The following is a 12,832-nucleotide window of genomic DNA, read 5'->3' as shown; positions in this document are numbered from 1 at the left end:
AGCTTAATTATAAAACTCTATAATTTAATGTTTAGACTTGAGTCCTTGTGGAATTCGACCCCTAAGTATTACAGTGACCTCTTAATTTGAGAGAGTAGCTCAGGGTTTAATTTGAGCATATCATTAGATTTGATCTACCATTAGATTTGAGTTTTGTATTTCGTCTAAATTTTTATTTTTTTATTTTCCACTTACACGTTTTTGTTTTTCTTCTCTTTGGTGTTTCAGGTGTATGCCTCCTAGACCTCACACAAGAAGCAATAAGACTGATCCTACTATGAATATTTCAAACCAAGAGTTGGGAAAACTTGAGCGTGAGAACAGAAAAGCAGCCAAATCCTTGAAGATGGTTAACACAATCATTTTGGTTCGTGATGAGGCTGGTGTTTTGAGAGATCAAGAGGGCCACTTGCGCAATAAGCAAGGCCAAAAGCTTGATGCGGAAGGCAACATAATTGCTGAAGTCGTTGTCGTTGCGGAACAGAACCTTGGTGTCGATCAACGCCAACAAGAGGGTATCGATAGACACCCCCTTCCTGCAGATGGACGTGGAGCTGCAAACCACGTTAACAATCCGGTTCGAAGACAAGAGCACAACCGAGATTTGATCAGGACCATTGCTGACTACAACCAGGCTGATCTTGTGTATGAGAACCGGTCTGCTATTGTTCCTCCTCCATTCCAGAGGAATGATTTTGAGTTGAAACCTGCATATTTTCAACTAGTTGGGCAGAGACATTTCTCTAAACTGCCCAATGAGAAGCCTTTGGACCACATTGAGCATTTTGAGAATCTTGTGACCAGTATCAAGGCTAATGGAGTGACAGAGGATTACATCTTCTGCAAGCTCTTCCTTTACTCACTTGCAGGAGAGGCATCTTAGTGGTTGAAGCAGTTGCCAGCCCGTTCTTTGACCTCTTGGCAACAAGTAAAGGTGGCTTTCCTCAATTACTTTTATGATGATGCAATGTTAGATGAGCTGAGAGTCAAGCTGTCCTCTTTCAAGCAAAGACCAGATGAGGCTTTCAAGGCAGCTTGGGTGTGGTTCAAAGCTTATCAGAGGGACTGTCCACACCATGGTTTCTTAAGGGTTCAACTGCTAAGCATCCTTTTCAGAGGAATTGACTGGGAATATCAGCTAGCTTTGGATGCTGCAAGCCATGGAAACTTCAAGACAAGATACCGAGAAGATGCTGAAGCTTTGGTTGAGAATTTGGCTTCCAACAATAACACTAAGAGAGCAGATACTGAAAGGAAGAGATTACATGGAGGATTTGATTCAAAACAGCTAGCTTCTGTTAATGCCAAACTGGATTCAGTTCACAATCTTCTAGTGGGTAAGAAGTCAGTCCAATTTGCTGCTGAAGTTGAGACATTTGAGTCAGAGCCAAAGAATACAAAGGAGAATGTCAACTATGTGTATGGAGCTGGGTATCAAGGTTAGAGATTCGGTAATCAACAAAGTAACAAGCCTTACAGTGGGAACTCTTCAGGCTACACTCCTAAACCAGATTACCAGAAGCAGCAACAAAACAATGGTCATACTGGAACCTATGGGAACTATTCTTATCAGTCTCCTCCTCCATAGACTTCTTCTGAAAGTAGAATGGAAGCTATGCTAGAGCAACTTTTGCAAGGTCAGGAACAGTTAACAGTGACATTCAATAGGAAGATTGATAATGTCTACAATGAGCTTACTGGGAGGATTGATGCTTTGAACATTCATGTCAAGAAGCTGAAAAATTAGGTTGCACAAACTGCTGGATCCGTCAAGAGGAAAAAGGGATTTCTTCCTGTAAGAACTGAGTCAAACCCCAATCATGCTTGCAATGCCATATTAGTGAGGGATGAAGAAGATGGTGAAAATGAAACTGCAGAAAAAGGAGAGCAATCGGCCAAACCCGAGACGGAGAATTCGACTTCAGACGATGATGTCGATCGACACCACATGGGTGTCGGTCGACACCCCTCTCAGACAGAACCAGAAACTGCAAAATCTCAGGTTCTAACAGCTGTTGAGAGGGTGTACAAGCCTAAGGTCCCTTTTCCTAAGCCAAGAAGGTCCAAGCAGGAGCTTGAGGAAGCTAGATGCAAGGCAATGATGGATAAGGTAATGATTGAGATACCTTTAATTGATGCAGTAAAACTTTCACCACCACTTAAGCGGTATGTGAAGAGGATGGTATCTAATGGTTGAGCCCTGAAGAAGGCGCACTGCTTACCAAGGATGTCAGTGCGATTCTTTTGAACCAGCCTCCACAGAGGAAGAAAGAGAAGAAGCAAGAGGTAGTTGTCTCTGAGAAAGTGAGTGCAATGATCCAGAGTAGGATTGCAAAGAAGCTACCAGATCCTGGAAGTTTTGTGTTAGATTGTTCTATCTCTGCAGGAAGGTTTGCTCACTCACTTTGCGATCTTGGATCTAGTATCAACTTGATGCCACATTCTGTTGCTGTGAAATTTGGGATGACAAAATTCAAGCCAACTAGATTATATCTTATCTTAGCTGATAAATCTCAGAGAATTCCTGAAGGTGTCTTAGAGGATATTCCAGTTAAGGTTGGGAACTTCATGATTCCCACTGACTTTGTGGTGCTGAAGTATGATAAAGAGCCTAAAGACCCTCTCATCTTAGGAAGATCCTTCTTGGCTACAACTGGTGCCATCATAGATGTGAAGAAGGGAAACATAGCACTAAATATGGAAGGTTTGGTTATGAACTTTGAGATGCATAAGCTGAGGAGAGCTCCTACTATTGATGGACAAACTTTTTCTGTTGAAGTTTCTGATATTCGAGCATCAGGCTCAGTGTCGATCGACACCGTTGCAGCATTGATCAACACCCCTCCATGACCGAGCCCACACTTGACCAGAATTGAGAACTCGCTGGACATTCTCTATGCTTCAAGTCAGAAAGCTGTTCTAAGACAGAAACCTCCCAACTCCACACTCGAGAGTCCACAGGTAAGGCCAAGGTACACATCTTCTGCACCTAATCCTCCTCAAATCATCAATAAGACTTTTAAAGATACAAGAACTGTTCTGCAGTTAACCAAGCCACGAGATTATCGTAGAGCGCTTGTTTATTCTGTTGATGATTTTGCAGGACATAAGAGAAGCAAACCCATCCCAAAATCCCACCCTGGTCCTGCTCCTCATGTCCTTGGTAGACCTCACTCTTCTACTGCTTATACACCACCTTGGATGAAGAGGACATTCTCTCGGAAGCATGCATTGCCATGTTCTGATCCACCTGATGCCTGAAATCCACTGCACAGTCAAGCTAATGACTGAAAACAAGCGCTTAGTGGGAGGCAACCCACTTCTAGGTTTTTCTTTTCCTTTTGAGTCATTTTTCTTTTTGCATTGAGTCAGTTTTTGTTTGAAATTTGTTTGAAATCATGAACTTTCTATCTATCATGTTGCTTTTAACTTGTGTTTGAGTGTCTCTTAACAGAATAATCATCCAAGGTTTGATCCATCAACACAACTATCTGCAGCTAACAAGGATTTACGGCCAAAAACACCATTCTTGATGAGTGTCGATCGACACTGAAATGGTATCGGTCGACGCCCCATGGTAACCCGAAAACAGTTCATCTTTTCCTTACAATTTTCAATACGTTTTGTTTCTTTTAGCTTTCCTCTTACTTGAAAACACTAGGGACAATGTCGTTTAAGTCTGGGGGAGGTTAGTACTAACTACTAACTTATTTTGGTTTTTAGTATGTCAAAACCGATTTTTGTTTTTATTGTGTCAAATTTTTCAAAATTGTGTTGGAGACTATGATTTTTCTTTTTAGGTGTATTGCCTTGGTTGATTAATGCTGCAGATTGAATCCACTAATCCGACTAATGAAAAATCCAATGGCTGACCAGTAAATCAGAGACATCCAAATTTCCAACTGATTCCATAAAAGCGTGAGGTAACTTCTGCACTTTTCTTTTATCTCATAAAGGAGATTGATGTTCATAGAGCTTGACTCCTTGTTCATACCTGACAAGTAAGATCTTCAAAAGAAAATGGTACTTCTCTCCCTTATTTAAGTTGAAGAGATTATTCATGAGAGCTTTGTTTAGAAAAAGAAAAAAAAGAAAATAAAAGATGAGATGATTTTGATCAGTTTAGAGAGGGAGGTAAATTACCAGTGACCTCATTATTCTACTCTTGACACAAAACTTGGAAGAAAGGGGTAAGTAAATTACCGGTGACCCCATTATTCGCCTACACCTTTGCTTGTAAAAAAAAGAGTCAGTAAAAAAAAAACAGCAAAACAAAGATCAAAGTAGGATAAGAATAGAATAAGTCTGGGGGAGAGGAAGAATACCACATGTTTTAAAAAGATATATCTTGCTTGTTATGGTATAGTACGAGAATGAGTCTAGAAGGTTCTTGATATTTGATCAAATTGATGAGTCCCATTGATGAAGGCTTAATGGAGGAAGTAGTGGAATTTGGTTTGAATTTGGGATGCTATTAATATCAACGGAGAAGTACATGGTGATTCGATTTGGATCTGTCTGCTAAGCATATGGATTATGGTTTGGATGATCATGGCAGTACTTTAGAGAGAAAATGAGTTTCTGTGTTTTCAAACCTCTTTCACAGGTCTAAGTTTCTGTTTTGCTTGAGGGCAAGCAAAGGCTAAGTCTGGGGGAGTTGATGTATCATGGTTTTTGTGGTTTTTAACAATGATATAAGAAGTCCTTTTGAGTCTTTTGATTTGTTTTCTAGGATGTTTTAGAGTCTTAACAGGTTTTCTAGGATTTTGGCACGGATAGAGCAAATTGGATCGTTTTGGAGCATTTAACCGGAGGAAATCAATTTGGAGTCTGATCATGTGACCAACGTCGACCGACACCAAAGGAGCATCGGTGGACACCAAGGCAATTTGACACAAGTCTCCAAAATTGGAAGTTTTACAATTTTGCCCGAAGTTTTCCATAATTGCAACACAAATTCCTGACGTGTTTTAGGACATATATATAGTGTTTTTGGGTTTTGTAAACCCTGAAGTTTTATTCTAGCAAGATTTATTTTTCTGCAACCCTGTGAGATTTTGAGAGCTTTTTAGGAGAGAGATCTGAACTGTTTTGAGAGAAGAATTCCTAAACTCCTTCCTTACTCTTTTAATCTCAATTGTTTATTATTCAGAATTATGTTTTGTTCTTCATTGAATATATCTGAGTAGTTTGTTTGTTAGGTTCATGGTTTTTTCACAAAGATTTTATGATTTATTAGATCTGTTTATTTAGGATTCATTATCTTTCTAGATCTTCATCATAGGTTGTTCTTCATATTAATCCTTGATTGGCCATCTAGAATTAATAACCTAGGAAAATAAATTGATATGAGAATATAATTGATTTTCCTGATAAAACATTTTGATGAGCAAAATTACTTCTTGCAAAGAGATTTGATTTAGTAAATTTGTGAACAATCTAAACTTGTTTTCAAAGCTGATTTTTAACCTAGAATTTTACAAAGAGATTTAGATTTTCTGGTTTTAAATTTAGATAATATTTGCAGTGAGAACTGATTTATTTTACATAAGAGTTTAGAGTTCTAGATCTGATTTTTAATTGCTTGAATCCTATTTACTTATTAATTTAATATTTTGTAATTTCCTGAGAAATTCCATGGACCTAACTTTTTGATCTTCTAAATTTACAACAGTTTTATTTAATATTTTGCATTGCTTTTCTTTATTTAAATTAACCTGTTTAACTTAATTATAAAACTCTATAATCTAGTGTTTAGACTTGAGTCCTTATAGAATTCGACCCCTAAGTATTACCTCTTAATTTGAAAGAGTAGCCCAAAGTTTAATTTGAGCATATTAATATCGTTGGAGGAACGCACATGGGAAGCTTGGTCACGGAGATACTGATACCATAAACAGAAAAGTACCTAGCATGGTTGAATTACTTAAGAACATCGGGTCAGTTGTACACATTTCAGCTGGCAAATATATTAAAAAATTATTAAAATTCTTATTTTTTTTTAATAAAAAATAAAAAATAGTTTTATATGATCCTTTCTATTCATATAATTTTTATTTTGCTCTTTTTTATTTATTTTATAAAAAAATTAAACCTTTCTTATACATATAAATTATTTCTAGATCGCTTTTATTAATATAAAAAAAACTTTTATACTTATAAATTTTTTTTCAACATTTTATACGGAGCGTTCGCATTACCTGCCCTTGTAGTTGAGCCGGCACTGCTTGGCTGTAACAAAGGATGGATCGATTTACTCTTTTGGCGATGGTTTCGATCTGTGTCTTGGTTATGGAAATTTTCTGAATGAACTTTGGCACATGCTATTCAGGCTTTTTAAACCAAAGATGTTGTTCATATACTTCGTGTCTGTGCTGGTTATATACACATGGCCCAAGTATTGACTCTAACGGTTATGTAATATTCTAACCCTGGATTGTTACTTGTTTCAAAGCCTAAAACCATAACTCTCTAGCTTTTTTCAAATAGCAATCTCTATACTGATGCGTTAGGTATATACGTGGTGTATAAGTAGCTCATGGGCTCTAGGACATGGTGACTGATCAAAAGGTCAACTAAAATCTAATGTGCACTCAACCACGATCTAGTGATATCGTCGTAACACTTCAGAATCGAATCCACATGAACCAAATAATTGCACTATGAAACTATAAAGATCGAATATAGCTAAGACAGAAAAAAGTAAGTTTGTGAAACAAGTAATAATTAAAAACGAAAAGTAAATAAACTGTTTTAAATCAAAAAGGAAATATTGGGCACATGGAATCTAAAGGGAATATAATATCGGACTAAAGTGGTTACTGGTTAGATGGGGATGAGTTAAACCTACTTCCGCAGCGTTAACTATCTATGCAATGTATTCACTAAACCCTAAACCGTTGTTTGGATCTAGCAAACCAAGCAAGCAATAAAAGTTTAGGTTTGATCTGTTCACAAGGTGCCTTAACTTCAACTTCCGTTGGCTAAGGTCCACCTTGCTCACCTATGTTCGTTTCTAGCAACTCAACAACACTTTCAGTGCCCCGATAATTTAACCTATGATCATAAACTATGTAGTTAATCTAGTTTAGGCTTTAAGAACAATAATAGATGAAGAACAAAATAATTCAATCCTTAATCTAAAACACCATCGTTAGAGAATCATAAACCCCTTTGAAACCTAAACCCAATAGCGAAACTACTCAGACATGGAGAAACCGAAACATCAAATCAAAGATGAAGAAGACATAATTGAATTGCAAAAGAAATAAAGAGGGTTTAGAAATCTTCTCCAAGGTGTCAAGAAGGATTACAAATTTTCTCCCAAAGTTTACAAATACTCAAAAGCTGCGTAGAATAAAAGTTGTCTTTCTAGAGGTCATGCCTCTTGCTTAAATACTAAAATAAAACCCTAAAAGTCGGTTTAAAACAAAAAAGGAAAAGTTGTGTCGGGCTCGGGATCGGTCGATCCGAATGTGGATCAGCCGATCCATGATGCTTTTTCTGTGTTCGCTCCATCTGCTTGCTAGTTCGAACAGTCTTCACCAAAATGGCTTCAGATGCTTGTTTTCATCCCCAAAACACTCAGTTTCCTTCAAAAGCAACTTAGAACCTGTACAAACTCATAAAAGACTAAAAAGACTCTAAAAGCACACTTTGACTCAATGAAAGACTCACAACAAACCTAAAAACTATGGGTAAAACCTATAAAATACAGACACATCAGTTCCCCCGGACTTGAATCTTTGTTTGTCCTCAAGCAAGAACAGACAAAAACTCAGAAATAGAGAAAATGTTTGAAAGTGGAAACTCACATATTCTTGGGAACCTCTTCTTTGAAATCTTCATCAAATCAAATTAAGAACTACTTTTTGTACTCTGCCAATGATTATGATCAACACTCCTTACTCTGAACTGCACAACCTTAAAGAACCTACATCATCCCCATTGTTGCCTCTCTAAATCAGATTAGTGAAAAATGTGTGGTCTCGCCGAGGGAATATCGATCGCTGAACTTATTGACTCCTTCAAACTTTTAATGCCCAAGACTTCCTACATATGCTTTCTTTCCTCTCTATTTTCTCACTTCCAAAGGATCAATTTCTCCCTAATTTTCTAGGGTATCATTGTATTTTTTTTATCGATCCTTTGCTCTTTTCTTTTGGACAGGTTTCCATGAATTTTGAAGGATGCACGGGTTTACGCACAACCCTCGGTTCACTTCTTTATGACCTATATCCTCTTCTTCTTTTCTTTTCTCTTTTTTTTTTTATTTATTTTATTTTATTGAGTATTGAAGAGAAGAGAGAGAGGGGAAGCATACTTTGTGAGGAGATGCATGTCTTGTATTGCTTAAGGGAGGAGTCTTATCCAATGTATACCAAATCCCAATTCAAGAAATTAAATCCGGTTAAGTCCTTTCAAAGCTAGAGACAAAGCAAGATCAACTTCTAGTTCTCGTCAGTGAGGGTCTTTTGGGGCGTGTTGATTCTGCTCATGTTCTTTCCAAGCTTCATTCTCAAATAAAAAGTAAAAAAGCAATCATAAGAGTGTTAGTTCCAATCAAAGACTCCTAGAAATGATCATAGTTTCCCAATTTTTTTTGTTATTCTTTTTTTTTAGAAAATAAAAAGACTCAAAGAAGAAGAAAAATCCAAATAAACCAACCAAAGAAAATGACATTAGTAACTTGGAGACATCCCTCCCTCGGACTTACTTCACACCGTCCCGGTGTGAAAGCAAAACCAAGGAAAAAGCATCTCCGACAAAGAAAATAAGAAAACATGAAAAAGAAAAAGAAAGGAAAAGAAACAAAAACCGGTGATTTCGCAGCTGGTGTCGGAGTTGTGTTGGCAAGGGTGGGGATGGATCGGTCTTGGAATGGGATCGACTGATCTGAAACATTATTGAACTTGGAGATACCCGCAGCAAACCAACGGGATCGACCAATCTGTAAGGAGGATCGATCGATCCGAAGCTCCTAGAACAAAAAGAAAATTTCGCATCTTCTGCGTTTGGAACCTGTTCCTGAAAATACTTAACATCAGACGTGATTTCACAGTAATAAATCCTAAAAACAAAACCAAAATCCTAAGACAAATAAAAAAAATAAAGGGTAAGCCAACACAAACCCCATGGGTTGCCTCCCATAAGCGCTTGTTTAAGGTCTATAGCTTGACCGTGGTTTCAGGTGTCAAGTGATGGGAGGATGAGAACTTGTGTCAAAACAAGCTCTCCCATTCGTCAGCTTAAGCTCGAGAATCTTTTTCATCATATCATCCATTGCTTCTTGGCCCTTCTCTTTAAACTCCGGAGTGAGGATGGCTGTAACCTTAGAGAAAGGTCGAGATTTTCCTTTAAACTTCACCTTATACTCAGTGGTGTCTCTAACATATCTCTGGGGTACCAAGGTTATGTGAAGATCGCATATTACTCTCTCTATCTTTGGCTTGTCTCTCTTCTTAACCTTCTTAGAACTCTTCTCAGAAGAATGAGTGTCTCCATCCAGGACTTCGTTGACCTCATTCTTATCACCATTCTCTCCCATTATCATGGCATCCACCTTCTTCTCATTTTCTACAGTTAGACAATGTTTTGTAGCTTCATTTGTAGTGATTGCGTTGTATAAGGCTTTATCATCAATGTTAGAGAAAGTGATCCTCTTATTAGGCAAGTCAACAACTGCTCCCACTGTTGCTAGGAAAGGTCTCCCAAGAATCAAAGGCATAATAGAACCCTCGCTCATTTCCACAACATGAAAATCTGTAGCCACCAAGCAACTCCCAACTTGAACATCTAAATTACTAATGAAGCCTTGTGGATTTGTGGAGACAGCATTTGCAAACTTTAGAGAGACCTTGGAAGTCTTCATATCATCAATCCCCAACCTCTCTGCAACAGCTTTAGACATTACGTTCACACTAGATCCAGTGTCGCAAAGGGAATCCTCAAAGTTCACTCCTAAGATGGAGCATATAATAACAAATTTTCCTGGATCTTCTAACTTTGGCAATCTTTTCAAAGATGGAGCAGGAATGTTCTTCTTCTCTAGAGACAAAAACATCTTAAACTTCACCAAATCCTTTTCTTCAACCACAACATCATTGTAAACCTTCTTAAACAAAGAGATATGCTTTACTGCCTCTGTAAAGGGAATGTCAGCGGTGAATCTCATAACTTCTTTGTACCGATCATACTTCTTTTCAACCATAGGTTTCTTTACATGTCTCCTTGGAAAAGGAATTTGTGGCCTATAGGGCTTTGGTTCCACAAGAGGTGATCCCTTGGTATTCATATTAGGAGCAGATGAATCGTAATTCCCCATTCTTGCAGCATGGAGCGGTTGTTCAACAGAAGGAGCAGTCAATCTGAAATTTTCTGAGACAGACTCTGCAATAACGACGGGATCGGTCGATCTATAGGGAGGATCGGTCGATCCAACTACTCTGGAGATCAAACTCGAATTATCAGAATAAATATGACTGGTCGATCTACGCTCAAGACTGATCGATCCTGGCTCTGCGGAAGCCAAACATGAGTCGATCACAGCACAACTCAGCTTATCTTCAATCCCATCATGGAGTGTTATAGCATTGCATGACTCTTTGTTGTTAGAGCTAGAAGAAATAGCAGAGACTCTCTTATCAATGGAATCAACAAGTGAACTCAACCTCTCAAATTTCCCATTCAAATCATTGTACATGCTATCAATCTTGACATTAATCTCAGCAGAACTTTTCTTATGGCCGTCCAGCATTGCTTGCATCATCAATTCGAGTTTGTTATCTTGTGGAGCTGCAGATGGAGCGTGGTATCCTTAGACATTTGAAATCCTTGCGGGAAGTTACCTTGTTGACTATGTGGAGGATACACTTGATCTTGAGGATTCTCGACATTGGTGCTTCTATAAGAGAGATTAGGATGACTTCTATAATTCTGGTTAAACCCATGATTCTGATAGTTCCCTTGTCCTCCTACATAGTTCAACTCCTTTGTTCGCTCAAAACCTGAATTTACTCCAACTTGCTGATAAACACATGTCTGCCCGTCGCACATGTTGACAGCTTGTTGATCTATCTTCAAAAGAAGGTTTACCTTAGCAGTGAGATTCTTAATAACATTTGTATCCACAGAGCTAACAACATGCAAAGAACGATCATACTCATGACTATGATTGCTGTTACTCGCTGCAAGGTTTTCGATCAAGAGGTTTGCTTCAGCAGCAATGTTAGTAGAAAAATCTCCTCTATTGGCGGTATCGAGTGCCATCTGGTACTTCTGGTCAATTCCTCCATAGAAGATGTTCATAAGATTCTCTTGTGAAAAGCCATGATGAGGACAGTCCCTCATATACTCCTTGAATCTCTCCCACGCTTCACAAAAAGACTCCGTAACAGATTGTGAGAAGGTAGTAATCTTGCTCCTTAACACAGCTGATCTTGACTTAGTGTAGAAGTGTGGTTTAAAAATGCTGCTCTACATTGCTCCCAAGTGGTAAGTGATCCTCGGTCCAAGAGATTAAGCCATCTCAAAGCCTTATCTCCTAAGGATAATTGGAACAAAGTCAACATGAGATAATCATACGGAACTCCATTAGACCTCGTAGTACTAGCCATTCTCTCAAAAGCTTCAATATGGTCTAGAGGGCTCTCTGATGCTAATCCATTAAACACACGATTCTGGACCAAATTGATGAGAGTATGCTTAATCTCATAGTTTTGTCTCGCAGGAGCAGGAGGTTGAAACGCAGATTGATTCAGAAACAGCCTGTTGTGAGCTTCTTCATCCCTATAAGTAGCACGTCTTGCTGGTGGATTCATATCAGGTTCGTTTCGCTCTTGTGGGACCTGTCTTTGCTGAGGCTGAACAACAATCCCTTGGGGGTTGGGTTGACAAGTCTCCGTGTTGTTTCCGTCGGCCATAGCGTTGGACTGGGCTTCAAATCAGTAGGCTTGTGGCTTCTTGTTTGCATAAACCTGAAACACAAGAGAAAGAGCTCAAGAACTAATTAGTAAATAAAAATAAAATATATCTTAGACTAAATTCAATTCTAAAATTCCAAAGGCAACGTTTGGTCCCCGGCAACGGCGCCAAATTGATCAAAAGGTCAATTAAAACCTAATGTGCAGTCAACCACGATCTAGTGGTATCGTTGTAACACTTCATGATCGAATCCACAGGGACCAAATAATTGCACTATGAAACTATGAAGATCGAATATAGCTAAGACAGAAAAAAGGAAGTTTGTGAAACAAGTAATAATTAAAAACGGAAAGTAAATAAACTGTTTTAAATCAAAAAGGAAATATTGGGCACAAGGAATCTAATCTCGAACTAAGGTGGTTAGATGGGGATGCGTTAAATACCGCTCTAGAACTCTAATCACGGTTGTAAAGCTAACCTACTTCTGCAGCGTTAACTATCTATGCAATGTATTCACTAAACCCTAAACCGTCGTTTGGATCTAGCAAACCAAGCAAGCAATAAAAGTTTAGGTTTGACCTGTTCACAAGGTGCCTCAACTTCAACTTCCGTTGGCTAAGGTCCACCTTGCTCACCTATGTTCGTTTCTAGCAACTCAACAACACTTTCAGTGCCCCGATAATTTAACCTATGATCATAAACTATGTAGTTAATCTAGTTTAGGCTTTAAGAACAACAATAGATGAAGAACAAAATAATTCAATCCCTAATCTAAAACACCAACATTAGAGAATCATAAACCCCTTAGAAACCCAAAACCCAATAGAGAAACTACTCAGACATGGAGAAACAAAAACAACAAATCAAAGATGAAGAAGACACAATTGAATTGCAAAAGAAATAAAGAGGG

General features: G+C 38.3%; 1 non-coding gene across 1 annotated transcript; it reads left to right on the top strand.

Annotated features, from left to right (window-relative positions):
- The first annotated feature begins 11,323 nt into the window (after positions 1 to 11,323).
- Positions 11,324 to 11,430, top strand: LOC147947985 (small nucleolar RNA R71). The gene has a single exon (XR_015595670.1). It is a non-coding gene; the product is annotated as a small nucleolar RNA R71 (small nucleolar RNA).
- The last annotated feature ends 1,402 nt before the right edge of the window (positions 11,431 to 12,832 follow it).

Source organism: Camelina sativa, chromosome 3, assembly GCF_030686135.1.
Source record: "Camelina sativa cultivar CO46 ecotype springtype chromosome 3, ASM3068613v1".
NCBI classification, from domain to species: domain Eukaryota; kingdom Viridiplantae; phylum Streptophyta; class Magnoliopsida; order Brassicales; family Brassicaceae; genus Camelina; species Camelina sativa.
This window is presented reverse-complemented; position numbering and strand designations above follow the sequence as displayed.